Here is a 23326-nt window from a genome sequence, read left to right on the forward strand (position 1 = left end):
GAGGGGACTCTAGCAAGGGCCTGGAACAAGGAACAGGGCTCCACTCCTGCATGGGATTCGGGCTTCCCCCAGGCAGATGCTCTGTTGCTGCTTTCCTGTCTCTCCCTTCTCCAGGTGGAAGAGGACGGTTAGCCAGTGTTCCCTGCAAGCTGAGCTCTTGGGCGGCCAGCCAGGAGACATTCAAATGCTGCCCAGTTTGCTAGCCGGTAGCATGTGTTTCTACTGGTGGTGCATGTGGTGTACTGGGTGTAGACATAGATCTTGTTGTTGTAGTAACTGCGTTAGGTCACTGGGGGTCAGCCCAGCTGGTTTGGGTTTTTTCTAGCTAGCTCCGTGCTATGCAATAAAATGGACACTTGCAACTACTCAAGCTCTCTGTATTTCCACTGATTTCTTCCCATGCTGTGAAACTCCACGTGACGTAACAGTGCACATCCGTGCATGCCTTGGTGCACATAACAAAATGTATTCCGCACAGGAGTGGGGGTGTCACGTTACTGAATTGGAGGGAAGCAGCCAGATCGCTGCTGCACCCCTAGGTGGGGGTGTTGGCCCCAGAAATTGGTATGGGGGGAGCCATGTGGGGTATTGAATGGGAGATTATTGTTTGTTAATCTTATGTACACTATTTATGTGAGTATATAATGTCTGTGTGTGTAGGTAGGAATCTGTAATCTGTGTGGAAGCTGAATATTTCTGTGAATGTGGTTAAGCATGGCTATGGACAGGCTGAGTAGCAAAGCCCTGTGGAACAATGACTCTCAATAGGCTATGGACACACCCAAAGAATGGGATTTGTCACCTGAGGGCAGCCAGCAGGAAACATAGAGTTTGGCCTCTGACCAGGTGACTTGCTGGATACAAGAAGAGGCCAGGAAGGGAATAAAAGGGGCCATGTGGTCGAGGCCATTTTGTTCTCAGCTCAGCACTTCATCCCAGAGGCAGCACTGCAGGGATTGAAGAGCCCGGAAGACCTGTGAACCCATCCTGATCGTAGGATGTGCAATAAGGACTTTTAACCAGCAGTTGCAACATCTCTGCTAGAGCCTGCATCGAGACCTGGGAGATTCGGTGCATGTAACGTACTGTACTTTAATAACCTTACTCTCAGGCTTTTCTTTCTTGTAATAATAAACCTTTAGATATAGATTCTAAAGGATTGGCCCAGCGTGATTTGTGGGTAAGATCCAGAGGGTAAATTGACCAGGGATCTGTGGCTGGTTTCTTGGAACCGGACAGAACTTGTTCGGGGTAGGTGGGATTGGGTGCTAGGACCCCCCACCTGTGTACAGGCCCGGGGCCATCTGTGGCACGGATATTGCTGGGGTGTCGGAGGGGTTTTGCTCGGGAGACTTCAGGCAGGCAGCTGAAGCGCTCTGTGAGACTGGTTTGTGGCCTGTGTGGAGAGGTCGCCAGTCGGGGGCTGTAAGGAACCCTGGATTTGAGCAATTCGCCCTGAGCGGATGCCCTTAGCTGTGCCCAGACACGGCCCGGTCCGCCACAGTATCCTGCCGACTACGCCACTGTGGCGGACCGGGCCGTGTCTGGGCACAGCTAAGGGCATCCGCTCAGGGCGAATTGCTCAAATCCAGGGTTCCTTACAGCCCCCGACTGGCGACCTCTCCACACCCTTCTGTGGGTGGAGCCGGCCTATGACCCCATACCAAAATCAATTAAGTGGCCCCCTTCTGAAAATTATCGCCCACCCCTGTCACAGAATCATAGAAAAGTCTGAGTGGAAGGGACCATGATAGGTCCAGTGTTTCGCAAACTTTTTTTATAATGTACCCCCTTTAAAAAAAATGTGTAAGTACCCCCAGTACCTACAGTTTTCAGACACACACAATTTTTTTCTACCGTTGCAACACATTTGTTTAAACAACTGCATCGTAGCCGGGCGGGCGATGGCATTTTTGGGTGTAAAAGGTACAAAAAGAATAAAGCGCTGTCAAACTGAAAACAAAAATTCAGTTTTCGCCAAATTTCAGTTGTGTTGACGTATCAGTTGTGTTGACGTATCCCCCAGACATCTCTTGAGTACCTTTAAGGGGACTCGTACCACTGGTTGAGAAGCACTGATCTAGTCCACCCCTGCACCGAGACGGGACCAAGCATGTTTGTCTCACCTCTTGGCTCCTAGGACACGGCTTGAACTAACGCACTTGGAAAGACATTATCGTTTATACGCCCAAAGTGCTTCGTCTCAGTGTATTACCATAAAATCTAACTGACCGAACTCTGACCTTTCATTTCCCTGTCACTTGGCCAGCTACAGCCTCACACGCCTTCGGCATCGATCTCAAAGCCCTCGTCACGCTTTTACACACCTGTGCTGACACGCTTGTGAGCCAGGCACACTTGTGCGACACGTCCCAAAGCACTTGCTCCAGGGCATTACATCGCACTTGCCTGCCTTTGATGGACAGGGAAAGGGAGACCTGAAAGGCCTCTCCAAGGTCACCAGTGCGAGAGTGAGCGCAGAATTGCGGAGCAAGGGGTCTAACACACAACTCTGTGCCTTAGTCACTAGGTGGCATTAGATTAGAACCCGGGAGTTCTTACACCCAACCCCCTGCCCCCTCCACTAGGCCATGCTGCTGGCCTCCCGCCTCTCCCCCAGGGCTTGGAGACAGACGGGAGGCTGGAGCCAGCCTGCGCAGAAGGGGCTGTAACGCTTACAGCACGTTCATGACACTGCCCCTGCGCAGCCCCTCTCAGATCCACACTCGGAACCCACAAGAAACACCCCAAGAGCAGAGATGAAACCGCCACTCACCTGCAGCCCAGCTTCCAGGAAGGGCAAAGCAAAAGCGGCGCTCGCGGATACCAGCCCAGCCTGGCACCTGCTTCCTGAACTTTGGCCCCTTTCCTCCAAGATAGCAGGAGGCTGCTCTGGGCCTTTTGTGCCCACGACGGGGCAGAAAAGCAAACTCAGCTGTTGGTTCCATCTTGCGGGCAGAGCCCCGGCAGACAGTGGCAGGCGGGGGTATCGACTGACCCTCCAACCCAGGATATTCCCCCCACACCTGGATTCGCTTCCTAGTCATCCCCATCTCCCTGCACGATCCTTGTTTCTCATCCCGCCGGTCCGAGAAATTGTCAGAGCAGGTTGATCCCGACCTTGCCAAGGGCTTAGGTTACATCACAAGGCTTTGCCGCCACAGCTGGCTTGGCTTGGGTGTGTGGCAAAAGCCCCCCCCCCCACCCCTCCCCCCCCCCCCCCCCCCCCCCCCGCTGGCACAGCTATTCTGGCAAAGCCGCCAGGGCAAATGGCAACTCTGCCGAAAAGCATCTGCTGGCTTTAAGCTCCCTGCGAGCTGTTCTCATCGCTCAGCCATCACCACCACTGCCCTGCCTCTGTCCTGCTCCTCATCCCCGCCCCCACTCCTATCCCCTGCTCTCCTCCATCTCCTCCCCCTTCCCTTCTCCTGCCCCTCCCCATTTCCACCTGCCCTGCCCATCCCCGTCCTCTCCCTCCCCCCGTCTGTCCCCCTCTTATGTGAGGGCTTTGCTGGAAACGCCCCCCCCCCCAAGCCAGGGAGATCTCCCCTCCGGGAACAATTCAGCCCCCCCCATCTCGCTCCCTCCACTCCACAGTATTTCCTCCATTCCCCACAGTTGAAAATTGAGCTCCCCCATCCCCTCAGGTGACAGTCGGGCTCCCCCATACGCAGCTGCCTAGGTAGGCACCTCCGCAGCCAGAGCCTGCCCCTGGCGCCCACGTCCCCTCCCCGACTGCCTGTCCCAGGCGACCACCTGAACCTGCGTCCCCCATTCCCTCAGATCACAGCTCCCTCCCTGACCCTGCACCCCCCGACACCCCTCCCCCAGGCCAGACTCCTCTCTGGCACCCGCACCCCCTCCCCCAAACCCTCTGCTCCCCCTTCACCCAGGTCACAGCTCCCTCCCTGACCCTGCACCCCCCCGACACCCCTCCCCCAGGCCAGACTCCTCTCTGGCACCCGCACCTCCTCCCCTAAACCTTCTGCTCCCCCTTCACCCAGGTCACAGCTCCCTCCCTGACCCTGCACCCCTCTAGAGCCCCTCCCCCAGGCCAGAGTCCTCTCCTGCGCCCATACCCCCTCCTGGACCCTGCACCCCTATCCACCGCCCCAGATCATACCCCCCCCCTGCACCCAGGCTCCACCCCTAAGCTCCCTTCTGCACCCAACCACCCCGTCCCAGACCCCAAAGCCCTCGGTAGAAATGTGGCCCTTGATCAGTTGCCAAAATGGCCCCCCCATTACAAATTATTGACCAAGCCTGATCCAAATGTTTTTTGAAACATTGTTTAATGAGAATGTAAATACAATTCAATACAATTGGGAGGGTTGGGGGGAGGGGGACGCAGCTGCTGGCTCCTCAGCTCTTGCTGCTCTCACTGGGTGTCTTCCTGCTGCAAGGGAAGCAGAATCCGTCACATTCATCCCTGGGGACTCAGGGGAACTGGCCCCCCAGCATTTCCACCCTCCTCCCCCCTGCTCTCTGGTCACCCCCCGTCAGGCCCGCAGGGTGAGCTCCTGACCCCCCCCCCCCAGAGCTCCTGACACCTCGGCCCCCTCCCGCCTCCTAGGACAGTTTCTGTGTTCAGAGCCTCCCCACCCCCAGGGACGCTCGCAGGGGCAGGAGGGATTCTGCCAGCAGGGACGTGGGGTGGGGGCAGCCTGAGGAAAGGGGCGGGGGACTCCCTGAGGGGATGGGAAGGAGACCCTGGCCCTGCCCCACTCTCCTGATCTGCTCCGGCTGCTCACCATGTATTCCAGGAGCTGATGGGCCTGCCCATGCAGGGCGTGGGCCAGGACCAGCCCGGCCTGGCTGGGGCGCCGCAGGGGGGAGCGGGCAGCGAGCAGAGCCTTGTCCAAAAAGCAATTCTCCTGCTCTGCTGTGAAGAGCTGCCCAAAGACCTGAAATCAAGAGCACAGGAGGTTTCAGCTGACGGCCCAGAGCCCGGCCCCAACTCCTGGGGCTAAAACAGCTTCCTCCTCCCCCAAACTCCCTTCCAGACCCTGCACCCAGACGCTCTCCTCACCCGGCACCCCAACCCCTGCCCCAGGTCACAGCTTCCTCCTGCCCCCAAGACCCTCCTACCCCCACGAGGGCCCCAGCCAGCCCCACCCCCGAGCCCTGCCCTGCCCTGGCAGCGCGTCCTTACCTCTCCCACCCTCACGCTGTTGCTGTGAGCCAGGACCCATCTTTCTTTGTAGTAGTGTCTGCACCACAGGTCCTCTGCCTGGTGGATGTTGAGGCCTGCAAGAGACACAACAGGGTCATTCTGCTGGCAGGTCTGAGCCCTTCCCCTCCCACGGGTCCCTGCAGGCATCCCTGGGCAAATGGAGGGGCACAGGGGGCAGAAGGGGAACACAGAGGGACGCATCCCCCCTTGGGCCAGTCTGGGGGAAAAGGGCTGGGTCCCCTCCCCCCGCCGCCGGCACCCTCAGGGTGTCCCTGGGGCCCAGGTCCCGGCTGGGTTCCTTACCCCTGTGGTGCAGGAGGAGTTGATACAGGCTGTGCACCCCCTCCCGGGCCAGCCGGCTGACGTCTTCGGATGGGTCCGAAATAAAAAGGCCCAGCTGGGCCACGTGGTGCCCCATCCTCGGCCAGTCGGCGGAGTTCTGAGGGGAGAGAAGAGGGGGGGTCCCTCAGCATCCTGGGGCTGCACGTCCCATGCAAACGGCCGCCGAGGCGGGTCTGAGCTCGGGGGACGGACAGAGACACCTCCCGGGGCGGGGCGGGGCCGGCCTTGCGAGGAGACAACCCTGAGCAATGGCCCCGACTGAAGGGTCACTCCGGGGGTGGAACAAGGGGATCCACTGACGGCCACTCCCCAGTCCCCAGGCCCAGTCCCTCAAGAGCCCCCCTGAAGGGCCCAGGGTCGCCCCTCCCTGGGGAAAGGGGAACGCGGCCCATTCCCGGCCCATTCCCGGCCCTGCCTCTGCCTCCCGGGGACGCTCCCAGCCCCGCGCCCTGCAGCCCCAGGCCCCCCGGCTCCGAGGTCACTTACGTCAAACCCCGGGAGGGTGGTGGCGACTCCCAGCAGGGCCGTGGTGCTGCCAAGGGCCCTGGCTCGCTCCTGGGGCAGGCGGGACTCCAGCCACGGGCTCAGGTGCTGGGGGGGAAAGAGGCAGGTCAGGACCCGTAGGGAGGTGCCGGTTCTGGGCAGAGCCTGGGGCTCCTCTCGGACTGTGCCCCCCCCAGCCACTGACACTGCTCCTCTCTCGGCCCCCCCCCCGAGGAAGCAGGGACAATGGCCCCGTCCCCCCCACAGGGCTCACCTCCATTATGAGCTGCAGCCGGGCGGTGTCTGGGGACTCGGCGAGGAGGCTCGCCAGTAGGGCCTGGAGGTCGTAGGGAAGGGCCCGGATGAACTGCTGCAAGACAAGGGGGAGCCCTGGGTCAGAGGGGGGTTGGGGGATCCAGGCCACCCGCTGGCTCCGGGGTCCAGCCTAGAGCAGGGTCTGAGCCGCCTCGCAGAGCAGGGAGGAGCCCAGGCTGGGCATGGAAGGGACGGGCCCCCCGGGAGAGCAACGGGAACTCTGGAGGGAAGGATCCAAACCTGCAGCTTCTTCCCTCCCTCTGCCACCCCCCCCCCACTCCTCTCTGGAGCTCCAGCCCAGCCCAGGAGCAGGGCCCGGAGGGACGTACCTGAGTGTTGATGGGCTCCTGCTGCCAGTCCCCAGACACAGTCTGTCCCACGGCCGCCGTCAGCAGGGGGCTCAGGAGCTGGGCCCGCAGGGGAGGCTGCAAGGTGCTGGCAGGAGAGAGGGGCAGAGACTGTTAATTGAGCAGCAGGAGACAGAGACTTTCCCACTCCCTGGCCAGGGGATCTGCTCTGGGGGGAGTCGGCGGGGGGTCGGTACCTGAGGCTGCAGGCGGCGTTGAGGCAGTCGGCCAAGACCAGCGGGGGGGGCGAGTCCTCCATGATCTCCTGGGAGACCCAAGGAGACAAAGGGGCGTGTGAGGCTGGGCCCCCAAGAGACGCTCACGCAGCCAGCGCCCCCACCCAGCAGGATCCAACCCCACTGCCTCCCGCTGCCCTGTAGCCCCCCTGCCCGGCACAGGGCCCCTCCCAGCACCCCCCTCCCAAACCGGGACCAGCTCAATCCTTGTCCCCAGGCCGTCTCCTGCCCCTCACTGCCCTGGTGACCAGCCTCTGAACCTCCTCATCCCTGCTCCCCAGGCGCATCCCCAGCAGCCCGCTCGGCTCCCTTCCAGCCCCCCATGGCCCGGGGAGACCCCTCCCTGTCCCGAATCCCCCTTCCTGTCCAGCACCCCACACCTGCCCCATTTCTGTGTCCCTCCCTCCTCCAGCATCCCCACCCACCCTCCCCATGTCCACCTCCAGCCCTCCTGGCTCCACCCATCCCGTTTCCAGCACCCCCACCCGCCGCCATGGCCCAGGCAGACCCGCGTCCACCCCACGTATCCCCTCCCCTCCTCCCGGCTGCCGCGACTCGCTTACAACGATCCTGGCCATCATGGTGTCCTTGCAGCAGCGCGGCGCCAGGGTGTCCTCGCCCCTTTGGAGGGCGGCGAGGCAGGCGAGGGGGATGGCCAAGAGGAACCGCTGCAGGGCGGCTGGGCTCTGCACCCCAGAGAGAGTCTGTGAGCCTGGGGCCTGCCTGCCCCCCACGGACAGCTGCAGGGCTCAGGTCTCCCAGGAGTGGAGGTGGGAGCTGCTGGTTGTCCAAGCACCCACACTCCCCCCCCAACTGCTGCCTCAGGCTTGTGGGGGCCCAGCTGGTGCATGACAAGAGCCCCCAGCTTGGGGGGCCCAGGTCATGCAGGAGAAGGGGCCCCAGGGGGATCCCCAGGGACAAGCCCCTCCCGGAGGGGGGGGGACGTGCTGGGAAGGGGCCGGACAATCTCGGGTCCCCCCCGTGTGGAGAAGGTTCCTACCGTGTCCCGGGTGTGGAGCTGCTCTTCGATGTCATAGATGGCCCCTTCCTCCACCCGGGAGTCCACCCGCTCCTGGCAGAGCTCCGCCGAGGCGCAGGGGGGCTCTGTGCGGGAGGGAAGGGACCAGGGTGACTCCAGCGGCCAGCAGGGGTCACGCGCCCCCATGTCAGGGACCCAGGGCAGGTTGGGCCCCACACGCCCCTCGCAGGGACCCATCCCCCTGCCACCCTCACATCTACCAACGCCCTCAGCAGAGCCCCCACCAGGAACAAGAGAGCCAAGCAGCCCCCCCCCCCATCCATTGCCCTGGCTGCGGGGCAGACACTGGGGCTGCCCCCCCAGGGTACTGGGTGAGCCCCTGGGCCCAGCGTGTTCACGGCCCCTCACCTGGGTCTGAGCGGCTGCAGGAGGTGGCCCGGCTGCAGCTGGAGGCCCAGGCGCTGCTGCTGACGGACCTGGACCCACAGCTGCAGGGGCTGGTGCGGGGAGCGACGGGCTGGGGGCTCCCGGAGACTGGCAGGTCCCCGGGGGCCGGGCAGGGCGATGCCCCCTGGTGGTAATGGGGGCTGGGCTCCCGGGGCAGGTGTTTCTCTCCACAGAGGAGGCCCCGGAGCCACCCTACCCGGCTCCCCCGCTGGGCTGGGTCCCGCCTGCCCAGCCGCCTCTGGAGCCAGGTCCGGGGGGGCCTGGCCGGTGGGCGAGTCGCCCCGAGCTGGTGGGATCCAGCTTCCCCGCCCGCGGGGACGGAGAAGCTGCTCCCCACCGGCCCTGGGGCCATCTTCAGGGCTTTCTTGAACCACAGCCGAAAACGTTTGGCCATGCTGGAAATGAGGGGAGCAAAGGGGAGCTTGGGGCGCAGCCTGATGAACGAAATCCAGGGGTTCCAGCTCCCCAGAGCGACTGCCCCCAGCCCCCAAATGGCCCCTTGCTTATCGGTTCGGTCTTGCACAGGCACTGCAAGGACCTGAGGGTATGTCTACACTACCCCGCTAGTTCGAACTAGGAGGGTAATGTAGGCATACCGCACTTGCAAATGAAGCCCGGGATTTGAATTTCCCGGGCTTCATTTGCATAAGCGGGGAGCCGCCATTTTTAAAAGCCCGCTCGTTCGAACCCCGTGCAGCGCGGCTACACGGGGCACGAACTAGGTAGTTCGAACTAGGCTTCCTAGTTCAAACTACCGTTACTCCTCATTCCACGAGTCTCCTGCCCATCAACAGCCCCTTCTTGGCCAATCAGGGGAGAATCTAAGGTGTGGGGGGTGGAGCGTTCTCCCCAAAGACACCGGCATAGACTTGTTCCAGCCCCACCTCCCCAGTCCCCACAATGGGGGCTGCATCCCCCACCCCACGGCTCCTGCAAACCACCCCCCGTCCTTCAGCTAGTCTGTTGGGTCCCAAGCTGGGGGAGGCAGCAAGGGAAGGTCACAGAGGAGGCAAGAACAGAGCAGAAATGTGGGGGGATGGAGGAAAAGGGAAACCAACCAGGAGAAAGCCCCAGTGGCGCTAAGGACGCAGCCCAGGTGAGGAATCACCTTCTGGCCCTTGACCGAGGGCTGGGCCTGCCTGGAACCCAGCCGGCCCCGGGCGGGATCCAACCCCTGGGGGCTCTTACCTTCGTCACAAAGGTGTCGGGATGTGGAACTCACAGAACGCGAACGAACCGTGAGGAGGAGACGCACCAGAGCTAAAGCAACCGGGGGTCTCCAAAGTCCCCTGGGCCCGCCCCCCGCTTTTATCAGCCTGAGATGTGGGTCCCTCTGTGAGGTCACCACCTCCCCACCTGCCCTTTGCCTTATATGCTGAGGGCTGCCCAAAGCCCCTGTGAGGTCACCGCCCCCCCCTCACCCTGCCAGGCAAATGTCCTGCCTCTGGCCACCCCCCTGGGAAGTTTGAGCCATTACTAGGGGTCCCTCCCCCTCCCTCATAGGCTGCTCCCTGCCCTACACTGCAGGCTTCTTGCACGAGAGCTGTTTCACACTGGAGTTCTTGCGCAAAAGGTCTCGTGCAAGAGTGCCTCCACCCTGCCATAGGCTTTTGCACAAGAGCGTCCATGGCAGTGTGAACGCTCACTTGTGCAAGAAAGCTCTGATGGTCATTTTAGCCATAAAAGTGTCTTGCTCAAGAAGCCCCTGGTGCCCGTCCACGCTGCCTTCTTGCACAACAGCTCTTGCACAAAGGGGGCTTAGTCATCGTCGGGAGAGGAATAACTCCTGTGCAAGGAGCCCTGTTCTCTGATGCTTTACTGCAAATTTACTTCTGCAAGAACACACGTAGAGTGTAGACGCGCCACAAGTTTTTTCGCAAGAACACGCAAAAACAAGCCATGTGGATGTTTTCTTTTTAGGCAAAAGCCCCTTTTTACACAAGATCGGTCGGCCTTTTTGCAGGCATAGGGATCTTGTGGGAAAAGGGGGTTTTTTGCACAAAAAGTAAACATCCACACGGCTTGGTTTTGTGCACAAACCCCGAGCACAAAAACGGATCGGCAGAAAATATGCAAATGACATTGCGTGTCATAGAGTCCCTCGTTAGCATATTTGTTGCCAAAAAAACTCGTTGTGTAGACGTAGCCTAGGAGAGAAGCGATCTCAGACACAAAGCCCTTCAGTAAGAGGGCATAGCCCTGGGGCGTGGTAGGAGACGTACGGCAGACATGGGAGGTCACTCTCCTAGCTATTTGGCACGGAGGAGGCCTCAGCTGGAGCACTGTGTCCAGATCTCAGGGCCATGCTTTAGGAGAGAGAGTCCAGAGGGGAACTATGAAAAGGGATTAGGGACGTTAGATATTCACTGAGGAGTCAATTAACCTCATGATTTCTTATCGGTTACTTGACTTTTCGATAGTCCCCAGGGGCCAGCTGTCTCAGTCCTGGCTCGCGCTGGGTCCGGGACCTACCCCCTCTGCGGCTCTGCATTTACAGTGTGTTAGGAGCCAGGCAGGCAGGCAGCCTTGCTCAGTTCCAGTTTGCACCAGGTCCAGAAGCTCAGACCCAGCCCCCAGGCAAGGGCTGCTGCCAGCTTGTGCTGCTGCCTCTGATACAGAGGCAGCAGTACGGAGTGCCAGGAGGGAACTGGTCTAAAAAGCACCTCCCCTTGCGACCTGGCTGCCTGTCATCCCACGCTGCTGCCTCCGTTTTTGGCGAGAGAGAGCCGCCTGTCTTGAGACACCGGTGGGGAGTCGGATTTTCAAAAGGCAGGTCTCTGTCCTTTGTGAGCCTTCCAAAGCGCTTCGGTGGGGGGAGGGGGCAGGAAGGCGGACGACACTCAGGAATTGTAGCACCCAAATCCACGGAGTGTTTCGCCAGCACCTCCTGCAACAGAGCCCAATCCCTGACAGGCTTTTAGGCAAGAGAGATCATTTGAAAAAATGACAGACACAGGGTTTTCCGTCACCGCTCTCCCTTTCTTTTATTTCCCTGGGCTAACTGGCTTGTTCCTCTTTGGCTAAGGATGGAAGGGTATGTCTACACTACAATGTTAGTTCGAACTAACAGACGTTAGTTCGAACTAACATTCATAGCCGCTACACTAGCGCTCCGCTAGTTCGAATTTGAATCGAACTAGCGGAGCGCTTAGTTCGAACTAGGAAAACCTCATTTTACGAGGCTTAAGCCTAGTTCGAACTTACTAGTTCGAATTAAGGGCTGTGTAGCCCCTTAATTCGAACGAGTGGGAGGCTAGCCCTCCCCAAGTTTCCCTGGTGGCCACTCTGGCCAACACCAGGGAAACTCTATGCCCCCCTCCCGGCCCTGGACCCCTTAAAGGGGCACGGGCTGGCTACGGTGCCCGTGCCAGGTGCAAGCCTGCTAGCACCCAGCCAGCAGACCCTGCACCTGGCACGGCACAGAGCCACCCATCCGATGTCCCCCAGCCCACCCCCTCTTCCCGGGACCAGGCTGGCGGCTCCCGGAAGCTTGCCCGGGACCGCAAGAGGCGGGTACATTCCTGGGCTAGTGCGGACATCGTGGACCTCGTCCACGATCTCCGCACTAGGCACAGGAAAGTGGCCATCTAGGGCAGGAGAGCTGCCAGCCTGGCCACCCAGGAGCAGGTTTGCATGAAAATCAAGGGGGTCCACTGAGACCCCCGACCCTGAGCCCTGAGCTTACAATGGCCGTCCTGGGTCAGACCAAAGGTCCATCTAGCCCAGTAGCCTGTCTGCCGACAGCGGCCAACCCTAGGGACCGTGGAGGGGATGGACCAAAGACAGTGACCAAGCCATTTGTCTCGTGCCATCCCTCTCCAGCCTTGCACAAACTTTGGGCAGGGACACCACTCCTACCCCCTGGCTAAGACTACTCCATGGACCCAACCTCCATGACTTGATCTCACTTCCCTTTAAACTCTGTTCTAGTTGTAGCCTTCACAGCCTCCTGCAGCAAGGAGTTCCACCGGTTAACTATTTGCTTTGTCAAGAAGAACAACTTTCTCTTACTAGTTTCAAGCCTGCTACCCAGTCCTTTCCTTTGGTGTCCTCTAGTCCTTCTTTATGGGAACTCAGGAAGAACTTTTCTGAATGCACCCTCTCCACCCAACCCCTGCTTTTAGAGACCTCTATCCTGTCCCCCCTCCGTCTCCTCTTTTCTAAGCTGAACAGTCCCAGTCTCTGTAGCCTCTCTTCATCTGGGACCTGTTCCCAACCCCTTATCATGTTAGTTGCCCTCCCCTCTCCCAGCCTTAATCTTCCCCTCTCCCACCTCCTTTTCCCAGTCTCCCCCAGTTTTGTTCAATAAAGACAGAGTCAATGTTGGAAGAAACGTTATCTTTATTTTGTACATCAATAAGAAGGGGGGCAAGGGAAGGGTAAGTGGAAGGAGGTGAGAGAGGAATGGGGTACAAGCCCCCGATGGGGAGGACTGGGCTGGCTCTGCAGGATTCTGGGGGTGGAAGCTCTCCTGCAGCCCCCCGATTACCCCCTCTCCCCAGATGGCAGCCTGTGGCAAGTGCAGCCGGGCTGATGGCTGAGTGGTGTGATGTGCCCAGTGTGGGTACTCCGGGCACTCCAAGCCAGGACTGGTTTTCAAGCGGGGCACCCCTTAGAACTGTCTGTCCGGGGTGGGGGTCGGGACCCTTTAAGCGCAGCCCTCGGCTAGCCTGAGACTGCATCTCCACGCTCTAAGTCCTCCTCTGATGCCCTGCTGGCACTGCTTCCGGCCATCATTAAGCCCTATTCAGAGTCCACTCAATGTGGACTTGCTAGTTCGAATTAGCAAAACTACTTTTTTAGTTCTAGACGCGTTAGTTCGAATTAGCTTAGTTCGAACTAGCGCTGTAGTGTAGACATACCCGAAGAGAGGAGCCAGCAGGGGTAGAATAAATTGTGTACCAGGTCCTGGAAACAAGAGCATCTCCTCCAGATCACCCATCCACACCTGAACTGTTTAAAAGCTTGGCTGCCAATAAAGACACCTTAGCTCAGCAAATGCCAAGCCAGGCACCTGTGTTTGGACACGAGGGGTGCACAGGGATGTGAGAACCAGAAAGGCTGATCTGTGAATTCACCCCCAACCGTCCCAGTACAAGACAGACGCTTGCGCCAACCAGCAGGGGTCACTGCTCCTCGGGTTTGGCTTGGACAAAGGTGCCCATCTGTTTGGTGTTCGCGTCTCGGAGCTGCGCCAGCTGCCTCTGGCCACGGCGGAGCAGATACTCGATGTGCATCACGTCGGTCCGGGGGATGCTGGCGTTCTTCCGGAACTCAGCCTGGATGCGAGGCAGGAATCCCGGCTTCTCCCGGCCGGTGCGCAGGAACTGCCTGTATAGGCTCAGGACGTGCTTCTGCATCTTGCTATGCCGGGCCATGGTGCGCCTGGGGAGCCCTCCCAGGCCACGGGGGGGCCAGCGCCACGAGGCAGGGGCTGGAAGTGAACAGAGGCGGAGATGTTAGAGCAGCATCTCATTCCCAGACGCGCCTGTGCGGGCATTTCCATGCACTTTTCACCCCCACCTGCTAGGGTTACCAGATGGTTTAAAAAAAATACCGAACAGCAGGGGCCGGGGGGGGGGGGGCGGGACTGGCTGGAAGAGAGGGGGTGGGGGGGAACCGGCCGCCGGGAAGCAGGGCTGGCTGGGAGGGGGCTGGAGGGAGCGGGGCTGGCCGGGGGGCAACCAGCCGTCGGGAAGCGGGTCTAGTTGGGTTGAGGACCAAGAGGTGGGGGAACCGGCCGGCAGCGCTGCAGAGATGTACCAGAGCCTGGGTCGGATTCATCTTTGGTGGGCCCTGGCTCCTAGACCATAGACACACTCCCCCCCTCCCACCCTCCCGGAGGCCCTAGGGAAAATGGCACCCCGGCCCTGTGGACATGGTGCCCTCTCTGTTTCCCTTGGCCCCGTAGGCACTAAGCTCCACTCCTGCCGCCCAACTCCTACAAGGCCCGACGGATTTCTCTGTGGCCCCCGACCCAAAAAAGGATCCCCCCAGCCCTGTGTTAGGGGATACGAGGGAGTCCCGCACCAGCAGCGGTCTGCACTGGACAGGAAACCATCCGCCCAGCACGCGCGGGAAATCACAGGAACCCAGCCTGGACGGTCCGATGCCCCAGCCCTGACAGAAGAAAATCAAGGTGTGCTTGAAGTGCCACGCCCACCATCCCTTGGTCCTCTGGGGCATTCGGCACATCCTGCTGGGTGAAAGGGCCGGTCACAGCTCCAGGGTCTGTCACACTTCAGGGCCTTTGCCATTTCCTATTCACCGGGGTCAGGCAGATAATCGCCCCGAGCTTTCCCAGCACTTTTCAGCATCAGCTCTCAAAGGGGGGCAGCGTGACCCCCATGGGATCAGGGGAATGTAAAAGAAGGAATGGGGCAGGGCGGGGCAGGCAGCCAACGGCTTCGCCTAATGCAGTGGTCCCCAACCATTTGAGGTTTCCCGGCGCCAAGGGGCGTGGCCGTTTGCCCGCAGGGCGCCCTGGCGCGGGGACCCCCATTGTGCACCTGGGGGCGGGGACCCCCCCATAGCCACATTGCCGGGCGGGGCCCCCCCATAGCCACATTCCCAGGGCCGCCCCCCCCCCACAAGCACCGCACGCCCAGGGCCGGGCCCCCGCCAAGCGCCGCGCGCCCGGGACCGGCGCTCTCCCCCCAAGCACCGTGTGCCCGGGGCCGGCGCACCCTGCAAGCGCCACGCGCCCGGGGCCTGCGCTCCCCCCATGCACTACGTGGCCAAAGCGCGGCAGCCAATCTGCGGCGCCCCGGGGCCGGCGCTCACTGTGCACCATGCGCCCGGGGCCAGCTCCGGCACCGCACATGCGCCACGTGCCTGGGGCCAGGCCAGCCCTGAGCAATTGGCGGGCGCATACAAATGCGAGCACCGTGTTGGGGACCACTGTCCTAATGTTAGCAGTGGGGACACCAAGTTTGGAAGTGAATGGTTAACCAGTAAGCCGGTTATGGTTAACCAGTGGGGGCTGGAGCAGCCCTCCACCAGGCATAGGCAGAGGGCACTCTGGCACACCACGGGTAGGGTTGCTCAGCAGTCACAGCAGTGTGCCACGGGGGTAGGTGTTGGGGCTGCTCCAAGTCCATCTTTAACACGTTCTACGTGTCCCATTTAATCGGTTAACTGGTTCAACATATTGTTTAACTGGTTAGCTAATTAAATGAGATTTTACATCCCTGGCACCAAGGTGGCTAAAAGTATGGTTGAACTGGGACTAGAAATTCCAGGATTTTGACTTTTTTTTCTGATCTCACACAGTTCTGCAAATAAATTCACATTTTGTTTAGATTTTAACTATTTTTAAATGTATTACGGTGGATTACGGAAGATAAACTTTAAAGAGAACAAAGAGAACATTTCAGGAATGGAAAACTACATTTTAATGTTCTGAAATGGTGGAGTTTTCCCCTTCCAAACAAAAGGTCCCTAAAATCAGCGTTTTCCAATGGAAACACACCCCCTCTGAAAACTTCCTTCCAGCTCTAGTTAAAACGGCCGTATTTTGAAGTGTATAATCAACCTCTGGAACTCACTGCAAAAGGATATTAATGATGGCGAAGGAAAGGGGAGGGAATCATAGAATCATAGAGCTGGAAGAGACCTCAGAAGGTCATCAAATCCAGCCCCCTGCTCTAGGCAGGACCAATCCCAACTAAATCAACCCGGCCAGGGCTTTGTCAAGCTGAGACTTAAACACCCGCTGTGTACAGCCTGTCTGATCCCTTCTGGGGAAGCATGGGTGGGAAGAAAGAATTAGACAGGGTTAGACAAACCCGTAGGTCTTGGTTGACTTCGTCCTGCTTCAGGGCAGGGCACTAAACTTGGAGACTGCTCTAGTCAGACCAACATTTCAATCAATCTTGTCAAGAAACAGGCAAAAAAAAAACCCCAACCCAAACCAGGGAGAAACACGTTCCTTGGTTTGTAAACACAGACACAGAGAACAGCTCCTTCCGCTGGGGGGGTGGGAATAAAGAAAATAATCCCTCGCCCCCTCCCCTTCCTATTTGGTCCTAAAGGATGAAGATTTGTGCAGGCTGAGGGCGCAGGACTGATATTCAGGGAATGGGGAGCATGGGGGAGAAGGGGGCAGCTTGCTTACAATCCAGGGGCAACCCCGTGTCTCGGGGCTGGCCCAGCACAGGCAGGATTTCTGCAGCGCAGGGGGACACGAGGTGAAACAAGCAGCGACTCGGCCGATTGGGGCTTGTTATTGTAGGGTCGCATTGAAGCAGACACTGGCACCAGCGTCGCCTCCAAGAGCGAGGGGAGCGCGCGGCCTGGTAACCCCGGACGGACCCGGACCAGGACCCCCCTGCGCTGGGGGGCCAGGAGTCACCGCCCCCCGCCCCTCACCTCCGCCTCCTGCCTGCTCGCAGCTCCCGGGCCCGCGGCAGCAGCTGTGCCAGCCGGCTCCGAATGTTGAAACACCAGCAACCTTAGCCCTCGCTTCCCATTGGCTGGAGGGCCCCAGGGGCGGGCGCAGGAAAGGGGAAGCTCCGCCCTTCGAGAGCCACGTGGGCCGGCAGTGGAAGTTGCAAGTCAGCTGGAGGAGAGAGGGGCCCGGCCCGGCCTGCGCACGTGGCTTTCACCGCAGCGCTCACCTGCTATGCCCAGGAAAGCTCATGATCCCATTGACACGGTTTGTTAATCTTTAAGGTGACTATATGTTGTGTTTTAAGTTTTTCCTGTTACAGACTCACTCAGCTATCCCTCTGAAACTCGTGGGCTCTGTCTACACTGCAGGCTTCTTGCACAAGAACTGTTTTGCAGAAGAGTTCTTGTGCAAAAGGTCTTCCATACGAGCGCGTCCACACTGCCATGTGCTTTTGCAGAAGAGGCTGTTCACAGTGGTGACGATGGCAGAACGAGGAGTGATGGTCTCAAGGTGCAGTGGGGGAGGTGTAGGTTGGATATTAGGAAAAACTCTTTCCCTAAGAGAATGGGGAAGCACTGGAATGGGCTAACTAGGGAGATGGTGGAATCTCCATCCCTAGAGGTTTTTAAGTCCTGGTTTGACACAGACCTGGTTGGGATGATTGAGTTGGGATTGGTCCTGCTTTTGGGCAGGGGGCTGCACTCGATGACTCCTGAGGTCTCTTCCAGCCCTGGGATTCTATGATTCTAAGGCAAGGGACTTCTTTTATTTGAGAGCCCCAATTCCTTCAACAGCAGTATAGCTCTAATCCATGGAGCTCCTGAAGAGCAGCTCTGCATCCCTTTCTATGGCAGCCCAACTGTCCTTGGAACTGGTCAGACCAGTGTGACATCCCCCTGTGTAGGCATAATGAGCTAACGTGTCCTTCACTCCCATGCACCAACTTTGCCACTTATCAACTATGTTTTTAATTTGTTCGAAGGGAAAGCTGAATGAAGCCAAAATTAATGAGTGTTTTAACTTGTAACAAAATACAGGACTGTGTAGCACTTTAAAGACTAACAAGATGATTTATTAGATGATGAGCTTTCGTGGGCCAGACCCACTTCCTCAGATCCACTATTTGATCTGAGGAAGTGGGTCTGGCCCACGAAAGCTCATCATCTAATAAACCATCTTGTTAGTCTTTAAAGTGCTACATAGTCCTGTATTTCGTTTCAGCTACACTAGACTAACACGGCTACATTTCTATCACTGTTCTAACTTGTGTTTCTGTTCCCAGGAAATGTTGAAACGGTAGATTCCTAGGGACTGTCAAGTAGAAAGATTGACCCAAATTAGTTACTTGTTTACTTTCTTTGGCTCCACTGGAATCTTACAACAGGGATTAACTAGCTCCATTCATATCTATAATTAACACAAACAAAATCTACGTTTAGTGACAGGTAAGGTTTCCTGAGCACATGTCTAACAATCCAGACATTTAAAATCAGAAGTTAGTGGAAGGAGGCTGAAAAAGGTGAGGCTTTCGAGAGAAAAATTGCCCGAGAAAGGGTTATTTTGAACTCCAATTTACTCTGTATCAACCCATTTTTCCATTAAACCAACCTAAAGTACTATAAATAGGACTCAAAGTTTATGTCCTATGTTTTAGTTTTTGTCATAAACACCACAAGAAAAAAATATGAAGCAAATGGGAAAAAAGGGAGGATACGCGTTATGAAAAAGCAAACAGTTGATAGGAGAAGCTAAAATTGGGGGAAAAAATCTATAACCAGTAACATAAAGGATAATTAGGAAATGTTTAAATATATCGGGAACAAAAGAAATCAGAGGAATGGTAAAGATCCATTACTGTATAAGGCTGGTCAAATTGCCAATCATGATGAAAAAAAGAAACTTCAGCAACCTGCTTGGAATTTAATGCGTTGAACTACACACAAGCCATAAAGATTGGATGTCTTTCTAAAACATATGTGGTAGCTCAACCGAGGGATGTTAAATTGCGCTTAATCAGCTAATCCAGTAGTTGGTGGAATTTCCATCGACTACTCAATTAGTCAATAAGGGTATGTCTACATTAGCTCGTTAATTTGAGCTAGGTAGGCAAAGCAGGCAACCGGAGTTGTAAATGAAGCCCGGGATTTAAATAGCCCAGGCTTTATTTGCATGTTCCCGTCCGGTCGCCATTTTGAAATTCCACTAGCCCGAAGTAACTGCCGCGCGGCTATAGAATGAGATGTAACAGTTAATTCGAACTAAGGACTTAGTTCGAGTTACCGTTTCATTGCCACATGTAGCTGGCAGGAAGGGACCTCGAGAGGTCGAGTCCAGTCCCCTGCCCTCATGGCAGGACCCAGTACTGTCTAGACGAGTGTTTCTTAAACTTTTTAAGACCGAGGAACACCAAACAATTTTTTTTTAATGAGGATTTTTTGTTGACTCCTGAGGTCTCTTCCATTTATAGGATTCTATAAATGTGCTTGGTACCTGTGCCTGGACCTTTATGCTTGATCTGGCTTATACTATTTCTCTTTCCTGCCTGCGGGTCCACTGAGCCAAAGTCTTGCTTCCTAGATTTCAGGCCTGTTGCTGTTTTTATGTTACCGGCCTTTATTCGGGCCTGCTGATTTTATGTTACCAACCCGCAACTTACTACAGAGGCAACTGAGTCCCAAAAAGGAGGAGCAGCTTGTTCAAAAACACAGCAAGCCAGTGGCAGCGCTAGGAATAGGACTCGTATGTCCCAACTCCCTGTCCCCTGCTGTACTAACCAGACCAAAATACTTTGACCACCAGGGTCTGAAGCCCCACAGACAGGGGCCACGGATGGGGAGGGGGAGAGGCAAAGGGGGCAGTTGTCCCGGGAGCTGATGATTTAAAAGGGTCCAGGCCTCTGGGTCACTGTATCGACTATTATGGCAGCCGCCACTGCCAGAGACCCGGGCAAATGAAATCAATCCTAGAGCTCTGTCTGGTGCAGGGTGGGTGGCGCTAAGGCCTGATTGGCCCTCGCCTTGTCCCTCCTACCTTTAGCTTTGCCCCTTTGAGGGGGTCTAGAGCCGACCCCCTCCCATACATTACCCAGGGCCCGACAACGTCTGTCACCAGCCCCGTTGACATGAATGTCCCCAAATCCCTCAGACCCAGTACAGTCCCCCCCTCCTCCCCCCCCCTCCGGATCCTTAATTCTTCTCTTGTCATCTGATTGCTTCAAGCATTGTTACAGGCTGGGGACCGACTGGCTAAGCAGCAGTTCAGCAGAAAAGGACCTGGGGGTTACAGTGGATGAGAAGCCGGAGATGAGTCAACAGGGTGGCCTTGTAGCCAAGAAGGTTAATGGCATATTAGGGGGCATTAGGAGGAGCATTGCCTGCAGATCCAAAGAAGTGATTATTCCCCTTTATTCGGCTCTGGTGAGGCCACATCTGGAGTATTGTGTCCAGTTCTGGGCCCCCAACTACAGGAAGGATGGGGACGCATTGGAGGGGGTCCAGGGGAGCTTGACCAAAATGATTCGGGGTATGGAGCACATGACCTATGAGGAGAAACTGGGGGATTTGGGTTTGTTTAGCCTGCAGAAGCAAAGAGTGAGGGGGGATTTGATAGCAGCCTTCAACTTCCTGAAGGGAGGTTCCAAAGAGGATGGAGAGAGGCTGTTCTCAGTAGTGAGGGATGGCAGAACACGGAACAGTGGTCTCAGGTTACAGCGGGGGAGGTCTAGGTTGGACATTAGGAAAAACTATTTCCCTAGCAGGGTGGTGAAGCTCTTTGATGGGTTCCCTAGGGAGGTGGTGGAATCTCCATCCCTAGAGGTTTTTAAGTCTCCGTTTGACAAAGCCCTGGCTGGGATGATTGAGTTGGGGTTGGTCCTGCCTTGGGCAGGGGGCTGGACTTGATGACTCCTGAGGTCTTTTCCAACTCTAGGATTCTATGATTCATCCGTGCAATGTCACTGGAGACGCAGGGAGGTACACTGTGGGCGAAAGCCCCGATCTTGCTTCTGGTTTTGTACAGGCGGCCGTGAAAGTAACTTTACAGTTTCTCACAGGTACTGTCCTATTGCAGCCCAGGTCTCTGCAGTTCTTGCTGGAGCTGCGCACCAGGGCACTTTCACCTCTGTGTTCAGGATTCAGAGTTATCTCGTTTCCCAAAGATCTTCCCTGGAGCTGTTCAGAGAGAGCTTGCTCCCTCTCGCCACAGTCTCTCTTAAGGCAACCATGTTCTTCAGAGCCTCTGGCCTGACGTGGAACGGGACGGGGGACACCACAGAAGAGGCCAAATTCGCCGGGGGAAACACTCCAAGGAAATGGATGCTAAAGAGGGTCCATTCGCCAAGACTCATGTGCGGGGCCTCTTTGATTTCAGTGTTGTTACTGTAGACCAGCGCGCGCCCGTTGAGATTATGGTCCCTGAGCCTCTGTTTGTACAGCGGGACGTTTTCCTCCTTCAAGCCGATTGTGTCCATCTGGAAGAGAAGTGGGAGCACCCGTTAGTGCCGTGCATCTACTGAACATGTCGCCAAACACGTTTTTAGGAAGGGTCCGCTATAGCTCCCGAGAGGAACCTGTCTGGGCTTGCTCAGATTCTAGCAAACAAGGCGGGCCGGCCGGCTGTGGGGCCAGGTATGGTACCCGGCACACCCCACTGCCGTGTGCTTGGATTCTGCTAGGGGCACCGCTGAGCAAGTTGGCACGGCAGGGGAAATAGCATGCTCTCTGCAGGCAAAAGCTAGCAATGCAGGGATCACTGGAGGGGTGTGTTGAAATGAAGAGGGAAGGTTTCCTGACCCTGCTTGTAGGCTGGAGGGAAGCATGCAGTCAGCCTGACGGGGGTGGAGTTGGGCCTCTCGACCTAAGGCTATATCTACACTGCGGGCCTTTGCAGGCAGAGAGTATGCTAATGAAGCACTCGTTAGCAACTTCTTGGCACTCATTAGCATGCTCTCTGCAGGCAAAAGCTAGCAGTGTAGACATAGCCTCAGGGTTCCTGTGTGTTATTCTGGATAAGGGGTATTACGCTGCAGGCCTCCAGCAAGAGTATTTATGTTTTTGCCTCTCTTCTCTCTGGAGTGCATAACAGACAGCTACGGGTCTCCCAGTCTTAAAACCGACCAAAGTCACTTCAGAGCGTAAAGGATGAACCCGGGGAGAGCCAGCCAATGGCTTCGGGGTTGGAGGAAAGAGCTGCAAGGAACCGAGTTGTTCCAAGAAGAAATGTTTTGTGCAAACCAAGAGTCAGGAGCAGCAGAAAGTGGGGGAACTAGCAGAGCCCGGACTGTGGCCATCACCCTTTCCCCCTCATCCTCACTCTGCCCATTCCCCCTCATGTGCCCCCCTACTCCTGAGGCCTCAAACCCACACTGCGCCTTCCCCGAAAGCCCCCATCCCACACCGCCTGTTCCCCTCAACATCCTACCCCCACTAGTTCTCGCTCCTCTCCCTCCAGTTATGCACCAGTTATGTGGGACAGTTTTCTCCCAGCTCTGGGGCCCGTAGTCAGGGCTGTCCCTAGGCCCATGGGAAATATGTAGCTGCATAGGGCACCGGAAAATTTGGGCACCAAATTTTTGAGTTCCCCAATGCAGCAGCCATGTGTTCTTGTATGTCTGAGGATATGCCTCTGCCGGTTCGTCTCTGGGGACGCTGTGTCCTGTCTGCTGCAGGGCTTTTCCCTTCGCCCTCCCCCACGTGCTCCTCTCAGCTGGCAGTGTAATCCACACACCTAGTGTGTGTGGTTCACTGTCCCTTCGTGTGGCAATTGGACCTCTTAAGCCAGAGATAAGAACAAGGGAGCTCTACATCCTAAGCTGGGAGCCAGCTGCCTTCATGGCTCCAGCTGTCGAGGCCTCTAGGGGTGTGTCTAAACTACATGGCTCCATCGATGGAGCCATGTAGATGAGGCTGATCGGCAGAGGGAAATGAAGCCGCGATTTAAATAATCGCGGCTTCATTTAAATTTAAATGGCTGCCGCGCTCTGCCGACCAGCTGATGATCAGCTGTTTATCGGCAGATCGGGGCAGTGTGGACGCTCCCGTCGACATGAAAGCCCTTTGAGGGCTGCCTCAGTTTACCCTACAATTTACCAGCACTGAGGTCACGGAGCCTTGCAGGTCCCTTTGGCTCTGGTTAGCCAGTCATAGCAAAAGGAGCTGTGGCTGCTGCTTCCCATGGCTCCCTTTGGCTGCAAACAGCAAATCGGATCCAATGGGAGCCATGAGGCTTTGTGGCTGCGGCACCAGTAAATAAACACACCAGTGTAGCCAGTTAGCAGTTTTCTCAAAGTGGTTTCATGGACCATTTTGAGTGTCACTGCTTTAGACGTCTACTCACAAATTCAAGGAATAACAGGAATAAGCAGTCAGAATTGGGAGTACTAATAGACAAGTCATAACTGAGCTTAAGTGGCATCTCAGATACTTGATGGGATAAATCTCATAACTGCAGTATTGGCATAGAGGGGTACATCTTGTTCAGGAAGAGCATATAGGAATAAAAGGGAGGTGGTGTTGTATTGTACACTTGTTCTGAGTTCCAGAAAGAGGCACGAGGCAGACCAGCTGAAAGTCTCTGGGTAAAGACGAAGTGGGGAAAACACATCCAAACCAGGAG

At 57.0% G+C, this 23326-nt stretch overlaps 1 long non-coding RNA gene across 1 annotated transcript; it reads right to left on the reverse strand.

Moving 5' to 3' along the window:
• Window positions 1-5481: 5481 nt before the first annotated feature.
• On the reverse strand, window positions 5482-6410 carry LOC149523303 (uncharacterized). The gene is made up of 3 exons (XR_016347180.1): window positions 6273-6410; window positions 6002-6106; window positions 5482-5612 (listed from the first exon to the last, which is right to left on the reverse strand). It is a non-coding gene; the product is annotated as an uncharacterized LOC149523303 (long non-coding RNA).
• Between the last annotated feature and the right edge of the window lie 16916 nt (window positions 6411-23326).

The sequence above is a fragment of the Pelodiscus sinensis genome, chromosome 18, assembly GCF_052426305.1.
Source record: "Pelodiscus sinensis isolate ZL-2025 chromosome 18, ASM5242630v1, whole genome shotgun sequence".
NCBI lineage: Eukaryota > Metazoa > Chordata > Testudines > Trionychidae > Pelodiscus > Pelodiscus sinensis.